Raw genomic sequence first — 10,791 nt, forward strand, 5'->3', positions numbered from 1 at the left:
CACTGAGGAACAAGGAAGTTTTTTTTAAAGCTCCAATTAAAGGGCTTGGAGAGGTCCAGGGCTTTTAAACAGCCTTGGAGGGGGCTCCTGGCCAGTGCTCAGCCTCCCCGTCCCATCAGGACATTCCTTTCTGCTGAACGCGCTGCTGCTCCTGTCCCTCTCCGCGGCTCCCACCGCCTCTTCCAGGCTGCTGCCGAATCCTCTCCGTCTCCCAGGTCTGAACCAAAGGGGCGCCGCTCTGTTTTGCCTCCTCCCCACTGCACCCATGTCCCCAGGCCTCCTCCAGTGCTTTGATGCCAGGTTGCTTATAGCCAATGTAGCCTGGAGCTTTCTCCAGCTGCAGGAGCAGGTCCCCAGGTAGCCAGAACAGGACCTGAAAGGAGCTAGCCTGTTAGCGCTCCTACTAGCCACCGCGCCTGGGTGTCGACTCTAGTGGTTGGAGCTACGTGGTGCCAACCAGTACCACGGTGGAGCTTGCGTTCCTCCATACTCAGAGGAGGAAATTGCTCTGGCCAAGGCAGGCTCTTTCATGGTGATGAGCAGAAGATGGTGGTAACCTAACCCGAGGGCAGGACACATGTGTCCTGTGTCCTACGAGGCTGTACATATGGCCAAATCAAAGGGAAGAAGAGACCTGGCCAGGGCTGAGCCCACTGTGAAGGCACAGCAGGGAGGTGGGTACTTGGGATGATGTTTCTACACATGTTGCCATGGCTGGGACTGTCCATGTGTCAGAAATGCAAGCACCATGTGGACTCCGTCCATGAGGGCTGCTTTATGCAGGTTTCCAATATTTTCAATGGCACAAAAAATATATATATCTGGAGTCCCTCCAGCCACACAAGACATGTGTCTTTACAGCCTCACTCCAGCCAAAGCGGGGAACAGCTCTACAGTGTGTTGCCTTTCCATGTACACTCTCTCATGCACATATGCTGCTCCTCTAAGAGATCTCCTTTGTGCCCCAGTGTCCCTGCGAAGGCAGCGGGCTATGTCTCACCAGTCAAATGGCCTCACCAGAGCCAAGAGAATGATCCTGAATCAATGGAGAAGGGGAGCGAATTTTGATCCTTGCTTAATTTTTTTCATCTTGGTGAAGCCTATTATTTAGCTCCAGTGATCTAGGAATGTGCTGGAATAAAGTAATCTTTGCTAAGGACCAGAAATCGAGGTGTGGAAGCTGACCACATGCATCCTCACAGACCCCCCCAGCTGTGCTCTGGCAAACCAGAAAAGGTGACATTTTGGCATTCCTGATACTTCTATGGTAAAAAATAAGACATGTTTAAAATACACAAACCCTTAAAAGTCTTCAGGGTCCTCACCTTACACAGAGGAACCAGAAGGCACAGGAGCAGACTGATTTTTGAAACCACTTATACGAGTTACTTGTAAGCTGCAGCTTTCAGCAAAAAATGTTTCCAAACCTACCTCTGTTTCCACCTAGTGAAAAAATGGCCTTCGTGCCTTCCATGTATCCGGCTGCAGGACTTGATCCATCTCAGACAGCTTAGAGGTTTCACCAAGTCCAGTGCCATGTCTCTGGCAGTGGTCAGTGCTGGGTGATTTCTAAAATGTGAACTTTATAGCACTTAGTGTAGCCAAAAAAAAAAAATGACAGTGAGTAAAAGAGGGGTGAAGCCTGATGGCGTGTAACCTGATCCGTAGCAACTGCTGGTGGGCATGCTTTTATCCTGTGGTAAGGGAAAGCGAAATTGCACTAGCTTGCTCCCATGTACCTCCAGGTAGAAGTGGGCATGTGGACAGTTATCAAGGAGTAGCTGATGTGCAGCAAATCTCCCAACCCTCTTTTACCTTGCTGTAATTTGATCACTTGTACATAGCTTTATGTACCGCCATGAAGATGCTGCTCTAGCATAGATAGCTGCTGTAATGCACTGTGCAATACTACACCAGGGGCGGACAGTGTCTTCCTGACCCCAGCTGGTGACCCGCTCATGCCTCGAAGTTTGAGGAAGGGAGCTAAATCTTGTCATGTAACCCTTGCAAGTGTAGCTGTGGCTGCTCTTCTAATCTGGGTCCATAATCATTTAATAAGTCCTCTCCAAACTATTTGCTTTAAAAAGAATCCTGCTGCGCTGAGTTCCACAGCTGAATTGCACAGAGGGCATTTATACACGTGCTCCAGGAGGTAGGGCGCGGAGGGTGCTTTATTTAGAGTGGCTCCAAGAGGCACCCTAACTAAAGCACCCACAGTGTCATGTGTATCAGTGTCCCCGCGCTGAAAAATGGCAGCGAGGCTACTTGAACTAAGGCTTGTTGAACAACCTCTAGTTAAAGTGCCCCCACTGCCAATTTTCAGTGCAGGGATGCTGATACACGTGACGCTGGAGTCTGCTGGAGGGCGGCGATTACCACACTCCAGTGACTTGAGTTGTAATTGCAGCACGTTGGAGCAGCCTCAGTGCACATGTACAGGTGCCCATAGTGCTGAAATTGCATTCTTGTCACTTCACTCTGTTTTACCTTGTTGCTGTGACACGTCTTTCCAGTTTTGTCCAAAATACACTAGCAAACATTGAGGCAGCATGGCAGCAATAGCCGCAGTGTAAAATCACATGTCAATTCATAATATTAATAGACTTGGAGAGGCTGGATCTGGCCAAGTACCTGGGCACACGTGTAACTTGAATCCCTTCACAGCCACAAAGCAGATACCTGGAATGGGGAAACTGAGGACGAGAGAAAGATGAAGTGACTTGCCCAAGGTCACTGGAAGAGTCGGCATCTCCCTAGCCCAGCCCAGTGCCCTGGCTACTATACTTTCCATGTCTTCAATAAGACGAGTAGGGCAGGGCTAACCGAAGGCTCTCCCTCTCTAGAGTTTAAAGTGCAGTGCAAAGGAAAACTATGGGTTTTCATCCCAGGCTTGCAGTGGAGGAAGCTGAAGCTCTCAGCAGCTGGCTCAGAGTGACACGAGTCAGGGACAGAGGCAGGGCTCCTGTCTACCAGGCTGGTTGCCCTGGTCAGGGGAGCAGGGTATCTCCACTCAAGCAAACGCAAAGGTGAGGGAGTGAAACAGCCCAGTCCCCGGGAGCCAGTGGGTGGAAATAAAATGTAATTCTGGGCTGCCAGAGAGCTGGGGAGAGCGAGCAGCATCTTGGTGAGGCCTCTCTTCCTGCAGCCAGCCTCACCTTTCATATTCTAATGCCTTCCCCTTGCCTGATTTGTGAGCACTCGGAGGCTCCTGCTGGGAATTCGCTCTAACGGAGGCACACGCCGCCGTCCCTCGGTAAATTACACAGAGATATAATGAAGGAGGAGAAATCAGTTACTCTGTGACTGAGACTCCCTGGGGGACCTTAATTCAAATATTTGTGGAGCTGAGCAAGTGGGGCGTTGGGGAACCTTGGAGTTGGAGCTTCTCTTGACAGGTCTCTCGCAGGTGGTTGGTGGGGGCCGGAGTGGGAGGGAAGTGGGACACAGCAAGGAGCTGCCTTCGGTGGCGGGGCACCGTTCCCTCTCCCTGCCCGGTCCTGCGGCTCTGGGCACCGGAAGCACCGAGTGGTCTGTCTGCGAGGGGCAGTCCTGCCTGGCTGGGCCTTGCCAACACAGTATCTTCAGGGCTGCACCGAAGACACGGGCACTCAGCGGGTGACGCAGTCAGGAGAAGGCCCGTGACTTCTGCGGTGGCAGGTTCTGCCTTGCTCTGCCCGTTGTGCAGCCATTTACACCCCTGCACTGCGAGCGCACCTTGTTGCTGTGGGTGTTATGTGCCGCTACCCGTCGGCACCCTGCGTGGGCTGAGGAAGACTCTGCCCCACTCTGTCCTCCGGCGGACAGGGTGCTGCGGCCGCAAGGGAGCCCAAAGGTCTGCTGCAACATTGCCACCTCTTTGGCTTTGGTTTGATCACCAGGGATATACAGGGGAAAAGCATGGAGGGAGGAAGGGAAGAGCGAGTGGCAGGGACCCTCTGAGGATGGCATGAAAGCGCAGGCCCTGCCTTTGGGTCTGTTGTTTCTCCCAACCCTTCTCTGCTGGGTGAGGCAGTGCCCAGCAGATTCAGGCATAAAATACCCAAGCACGGGGGGCAAGCGTTCCCTGGCACTTCTCCTCTGCTAGTGCTACCCAGTCACTTCCCTCAGGGCTCCCACCAACCTCACACCCTCAGATGCATTGTACCTTGTCTAATGAGACAGCAACACCCGGGGCACTGGTGCGAAACAGGGCAGGGCAGATTCTGTGGGGCATCAGCATCGCCGTGTCATTTGGGACTACAGAGCACCAGTTTCTGGAGCTGCTCCGTGATTACTGCGCTCCTGGGGAGCAAGCAGATTCTCACGCCGTGGGTCTACACCAGCGGGCAGGTGCCTGGCTCCTCTTGCTGACTCTGGGAGCAAAGAGCAGATCAGCACGCTTGGCACATTTCAGAGCCTCCCACCCATGTACGAGGCTGAAACCCTGGTAGATCCAGGCCCGTTAAATTGTAATCACCCCCTGTCGGCTGGCATCATTGGCCCTGTGACACAGTGGCTTTACCAAGGGCATGTTGGCACGCTGGTTATGCCAGCCTGCAGCCGTGGCTTGGAGCACGCTTCGGTGCTTGTGTGCATTGTTTGGCCTCTTCTGCTATATTAGTCCCTGCTTGGAGAGTCAAGGGAGGTGAGAGCCTCTTCATGGCTGGGTGCAGGGGCTCAGCAGTCCTATCAGGGGGAACAGATGAAACATGGAAGAAGCCGAGGCAGCACAGACCAGCCTGGGTTTACTGGCACCAGCACTTTGGTTAGTGCTAACGACCCTTCAGAGTTGCTGCTCTTTGGCTTTGTGTTTACTTGTGCAGAATCCTGTGTTATCTGAGGCTGGGAATATATACTTGTTACACAGAGTTACACATCGGTGCGCTCCCTGCTCTCCCCCCCGCCATGCTCACTTTCTTGTATGCTAACTCATACACATCAGTACACTTATTTTCTTGCACATTTGCTGTCATACGCACTCAGGCATGGACCCACACATGCACACATCACACAGACATGCATCTGAATCGCCTTTGCCCCCATGCACGGTTCTCCAAGCATAATCAAAGCTGGATGCATGCATCATGTTCGTGCAACATGTGCTCCCCACCCATCTGTGCTCCTCCACTGTGTAGACACATTCACACACGTAGCTGTCACCCGCATACACCAAACACAGATGCAAGAGATGTGCAAAACACACATGCGCCTTTTGCAAACATACATAGCCACATCCATAGGCACAGAACACATTCAGTTGTATCTGCACACACAGACTCATACAGAATCTGCAGTATACCAACTGTTTGGAAGGAGGGGAAAAAAAGCCAGATTCAGGCGAGAGAGAGGGAGAGGGAGAGAAAGGAGAGAATGACAGACTGCAATCCCCCTTGAGTGCCTATCCTCATGAATATTAATAAGGTGGTAATTAAAATGCAGGGACACAGCAGGATGGATGCAGGCACTGCCTTCGGAGCGCTGGGAACGGGGGGAGTGCGTCTTTCCAGGCAGGTTTTGATTCCGTTCTCTGATGAAAAGAAGAAAACGGAGCCTTCAACTTTAATCAGTTTAGAGTTTTTTTGACACGACGTATCTTTAATTGCTGATATTTCTGCACTCCTGAAACCCGGCTATACCGTCTTCAGTCTAACTGGAGATAACAAACCACAATCGAGCACCATGGCTCGGTGCTGGATTGATTTTGCAACTTGTTCATTAGTTTCCCAGTGTTTCACCTCTCAGCCTGAGGTCCTGAGGCAGGGTCCTACTGTTGATGGACTTTTGTTGGGGAAGGGGCATGAAAGGTCCCTCTTGGCCCTGTGAGCAATCCCCATTTCTAGGCAACTTGGCTTTCCTAGGCATTGAGACAAAACCCTCCCCACCTCCAGTGCTCTTCAGTGACGGAGGTGATAGAGATCTGAATATGGTCTCTGCTTTCATGTTGTGAGTTTGGCAGTCTCAGCTCTGTCCTTTCCAAGTGCTAGTGCACACTGCAGAGCACCATGATCTAAGGTGGAAGGAAGGCTTCTCTTCCTCCTCACAAGGAGTGCAGTCCTGCCTACCGGTCCAAGGGCGGTGAGCGTGGGGAAGGACAGGACTGAACGGATAGGGAGAGGAAACTCCCCTTTCACCCCCCAGAGACAGCTCCGTAAGTGCAGGCTTAGAGGTAGCATGATAGAGATAACCGAGGACTGGTGGAATAAAATGGCTTGAGTCCCCTCTAGTTGCTAGGCTTTCTAGGCCAGGATTGGGCTCTCTGAAGAATACTGAGGCAAGGAAAACCTGGGTTCAATGAACCAGGAGAATTAATTACTCTTTATTGGAGGTGGTTGATGTGCATCAGGTTTGGGTCCAATAACAGAAGCATGTAAGAGCTGGAGGACAATGTAAAGTTGGTGAAAAATCCATTCAGGTTTTGCTAAGACACCTTTTATTGTTGGTTTTGGTTTAGTTTTCTGGCAAAATAAAAAAAAAATAATAATAATTTTGGGTCAACCTGGAACATGTCCTTTGACTCAAAAAGGGTGTTTTATTTCACTTTTGAGGTAGTTAAACGTTCTCCCCCTTTTTAAAAAGAAAAAATAGGTCAATTTTTAAACAAACAATGCGATTTTGAAACAAAATGTCAGAAAGCGGTGCTTTGAGAATGTCAAATCAAACCATTTTGGCATTCATCAAAAAAAATTCTGTCTGAAAATGGTAACATGAAATTGGTGTGGCATTTTTAAAAATCTCTCCTACCTCCATTTTTTTGGCTGAAACTGTTAACTGAATTTAGCCTGAACTCATGAATAGAGTTGATTCTTCCACCCCATAAAAACTTCATTTGCAGTGAATTTACTTCTCTGGAAAGAAACACAGTGAGTATGAAAGCTCTAAGTATAAAGGAGCTCTATAAAGCTCTGAAGTATGCAGCGAACACAGCCTGGAAGCTAAATACCCTCCGCACCCAAGAGAGCCATTCCTCCATGGTCAGGGGTCCGGTTGTGGAGCTGGGAGGGAAACAGGAGGGAGACAGGATACGCTGGGCTCCCCGGGACGTGGGGTTTGTTCTGGGACAAGGAAGGAGAATAAAGTTTGTTTGCCTTGTGCCTTTTAGAGGTTTCATCAGACAAGCAGCTAGGCCCTGGCTGCGGTTCATGTGCAGTGACCATTCTCCCTGGTCCACCACTGTGCTGCAGTGACCTTGATGCTGTGAGACCCACAGACGCCATAACCCATGTAGACCCAGGTCCTGGAAACCCTGTACCTCAGGTTTGCAGTGCAGAAGGCCACCTTGTGTTTGCTCAGTCCCGGGGAGCTGCAGTGATGGACCTCTCTTACCCCCCTGCCAGATCTTGCACCCCACTTTCCTATGCAGGCCGGACACTTTCTCTCCTCCCAACTTGTGCCTGCAGCTGACTGACCTGAGCGCTGCAGCCTTGCTGATTGACAACAACAAATGGAAAAGTATATTTGGAACTCGCCTGAGCTCTTGTGACTTGGTCCCAGTCTCCATGGGAGCTTGTACAAGGTGTGTTAGGCACCTCTGCTACTTGCTCAGGGGAAGAACAAATATTTGAATAAAAAGGGATCTCAGAGTCCTGGGGCAACGCCTTTCTGTATCAAGGGGCCCTGAACAGTTCTCTTCATTGACTCGAAGGGGACAGGGAGGGGAAGCTGGCACCATGGAGGAGGGCCTGGCTCCCTCGGGTGCTGCCATGAGACAGGAGTCAGGAGCTCTTGGTTCTGTTCTACCACAGATTTGCTCTGTAGACAAGGGCATTTGCCTGTGCCTCCATGTACCTTCCACTTTCCCTTGCTATGGAGAACCCCCCTGTGCCCCGGGGAACCCTGCTTCAATTCCTGCCCGTGGAGTGAGTTGAAGTCCGTAGCTGGAAGGCACTGCAGCAATGCAAAGTATGATGCTGGTTGACCCAGAGCCACCACTCCCACTGGAGCCAGGGAGGATCTACAGCAGCCGCTAGTCAGCAATGGCAGGAAAGAGAGAAGGGAGCAGAACACAAGGCAAGGGCTTGTGGAGGTGGCACCTCGTGGGCATGGCTTGGTGAGGGCCCTGGCCACAGCTAAGTGCTCCCCGCATATAGCAGGGGGAAGCTACTGCTTTGCCACTGGTTCTCTCCAAGTCTTGCAGGCGTTTCTCTGGAAAGCCACAGATGTCTCTTGGGGCTCCCCACCCCTCGAGATGTTCTCTGCATTGTTGCCGTACTCCAGATCTCGGGTGTCTGTGTGGCAGCAGCCAGCCCACTGGTGCTGGCAAAGAATGACCGATGTGCAGGTTGGCATGTGTCATTCCTGCCAAGCTTGGCAGATGTGGGAGGTGTGGCAGCCCAGTGCTTTGCCATTGTAATGGCCTCTGGGGAAGAGTGAGGGGGAAGGAGCAGAGTATTTTGGAGCAAGGGGTATTTTGAGTGCAACACTGGATCAGATCCCTTGGAAAGGAAATTTTGTTCTGGGACTGAACCAAAGCCTCTTGGGAAGAAGTTCTAGTCTGTCATTTTCTGCCTCTGGGTCCTTCCTTTCACGCTACACTCACCAGTATCCATGGTATCTGAGTACCTACTGGATAATCTCCGGGATAAAGTGGGCATCTGCTTATGGAGTCGTCAGACAGAAAAGCATAAGAACTGCCATTTACTGGCTCAGACCATGGGTCCTTCTTGCCCAGTACCCTTGGCACAGGGAGCAGATGCTGGAAGGGAGAGTGAACTGGGTCTGACCAGGGTTTTTCCCCACTGTTTCTTTCTCACTTGCAACCTCCAGCATTTAAGTTCTGATTCAGGGGCCCTGCCCCTCTGCCATGTTCAATAGTTACTGATCCTTGGGGAGTGTGTGGATGTTCCTGCTGGGATCATGCACCCCATGATCAATGATGGTGGGAAGCGTTCAGCTGACCTACGTTTGAATGCTGCCAGCTGCACGGTATGGCACCTTGCTGAGCAGTGATGCTTACTGGAAGGGTGGAACAGGTTGTCCTTGTGATGCCTGAGGGGGTAGAGGTATGGCTGTGCCCTCTCCAGGGCAATGAATGCCCTGCAAACCCATCTGGTTTCAGAGGGTGCCCATCAGCCTTGCAAAGACAGCCCCGTTGACATCGTAACGAGCAGAACCTGGGAAGACGATTCTGCGCCCGGGACAGAATCCCACTCTCTTTCTCCAACCTGCGTGAGCCCCACAGCCCCGGCAGGAGTAAAGAAGGGGCATAGTTTTGGTCTGTCAAGGGACTGGCTGCAAAGTTTGCAGTCGTATGGGTCCATAAAGGTTTGGTCTTAAGCCAGCGTAGATTGGTGAACCCTGTTGAAGCCAGCGAAGCTGCGCCTGCTCCCACCAGCTGAGGATCTGGTCCTCATCTGAAGTGTTCTGCCTTTCTGTGTCACCGGGAGTTTGTTCCCTTAACCTCTCTCTCCATTTAATAGGCAGGCGCTGAGTTTCATTCTCGGCTCAGGTCTCTCCACAGAGCGCAGATTCCTTCAGCTGATCTGGTAATTTTTCAGGAGCAGCTTTTGTGTGGGCTTCACTGTGCTATGTAAAACCTAGGAAATGTGGCGTGCTGATGTGCCTGCATCCCCACCCGCAGGGATGAGTTATACACAAGTCAGCGCTTGCCATGGTGGAGTTGGGATAGGAGGGAAAGAGTAGAGCCCCTGGTGAAGAGAGGGCTCAGTAACACTGGGGGAGGCTGCGGCCATTGGGCACCTGGGCAAAACAGTGGAGGTAGTTGAGACATGCCCTATGTTTTCTGGAAAACAGCATTTTGCTGATCTTTCAGTGGAAAAAAATAATGCTTTTGATCTATCTTTTCTTCCCTCTCTTTCCCTTGTTTCCCTTTCCCACCTTTTTTCCTTTTACTTCTTATACAGCAGTCATGGAGTAGGAAAAAGATATATATATATATATAGAGAGAGAGAGAGTGTGTTTGGTGTTGAGAAATCATAAACATATGGGAAAATACCAGTTTCTCCATGAAAACATTTGCTTTAGACCAAAGTAATTTTAGGGGAAAAAAGGGATTGCTTAGAATGAAATATTTCAACCAACTCTTAAAATCATCCTTTAGAGTACTTTTCAGGAAGCTTATTAGTGCCCTGCTGTTAGCCTGGGATATGCTTAAATCCCATGGTGATGGGCACCAATGCAAAAACCTGAGTTGGACAGAGAGAGGCAACAGAGACAACATTACACTGGTGCATTCCTAATTTTTAAATGAAATTTTACTGTAGCTGAAGCTACCTTGCAATGCTGATATTTAAAGCTCACTGGAGGTTTGGCAAGGATGTGTGTTGAGTGTGATCTGGCTGAAATGGCATAATTGACTTCCGCATACATGCATGCATCATGCTGTGGGCCATGGATGGTGCTCTCCTCTCTAACTGCCGATGGCAGCTACTTGCGGGCTTGTTAACTGAGGACAGGTCTGAGAGTCCCAGTCTGTGGCTGCGGCTGTTTGGTGAGTTCTTCCTGGCACCGGTGCGTTCAGTCTAAAGTGCCTGGCTGTCCTTGCAAAGTCCCTTCACGTATGAGAAGCATGTGAAATCCGGTTGACAGTAAATGTATTTGACCTTGATTGTCATTCACCTGAATGAGGTAGTCCCTGGTGTCTTCCTGGCAGGTGGGGAGGTGGGGTAGAGGGAGCCCCGCTGCTGCCTGTGCCCCATTGGTGCACATTCCTACAGCCTTCCCACTGACTCTGCCTGAAGGATGAATGCCACTGAATTAATGCTGGGATCCCATGAGTCTCCAGGCCTGCAGCTTTCCCACACACATCCCCACCCTATATCTGTCATTGCCGAGCGTGGGGTTGGCGTCTCTGGC

The sequence above is a fragment of the Crocodylus porosus genome, unplaced genomic scaffold (genome assembly GCF_001723895.1).
Source record: "Crocodylus porosus isolate Cpor-Errol unplaced genomic scaffold, CroPor_comp1, whole genome shotgun sequence".
NCBI classification, from domain to species: Eukaryota; Metazoa; Chordata; order Crocodylia; family Crocodylidae; genus Crocodylus; species Crocodylus porosus.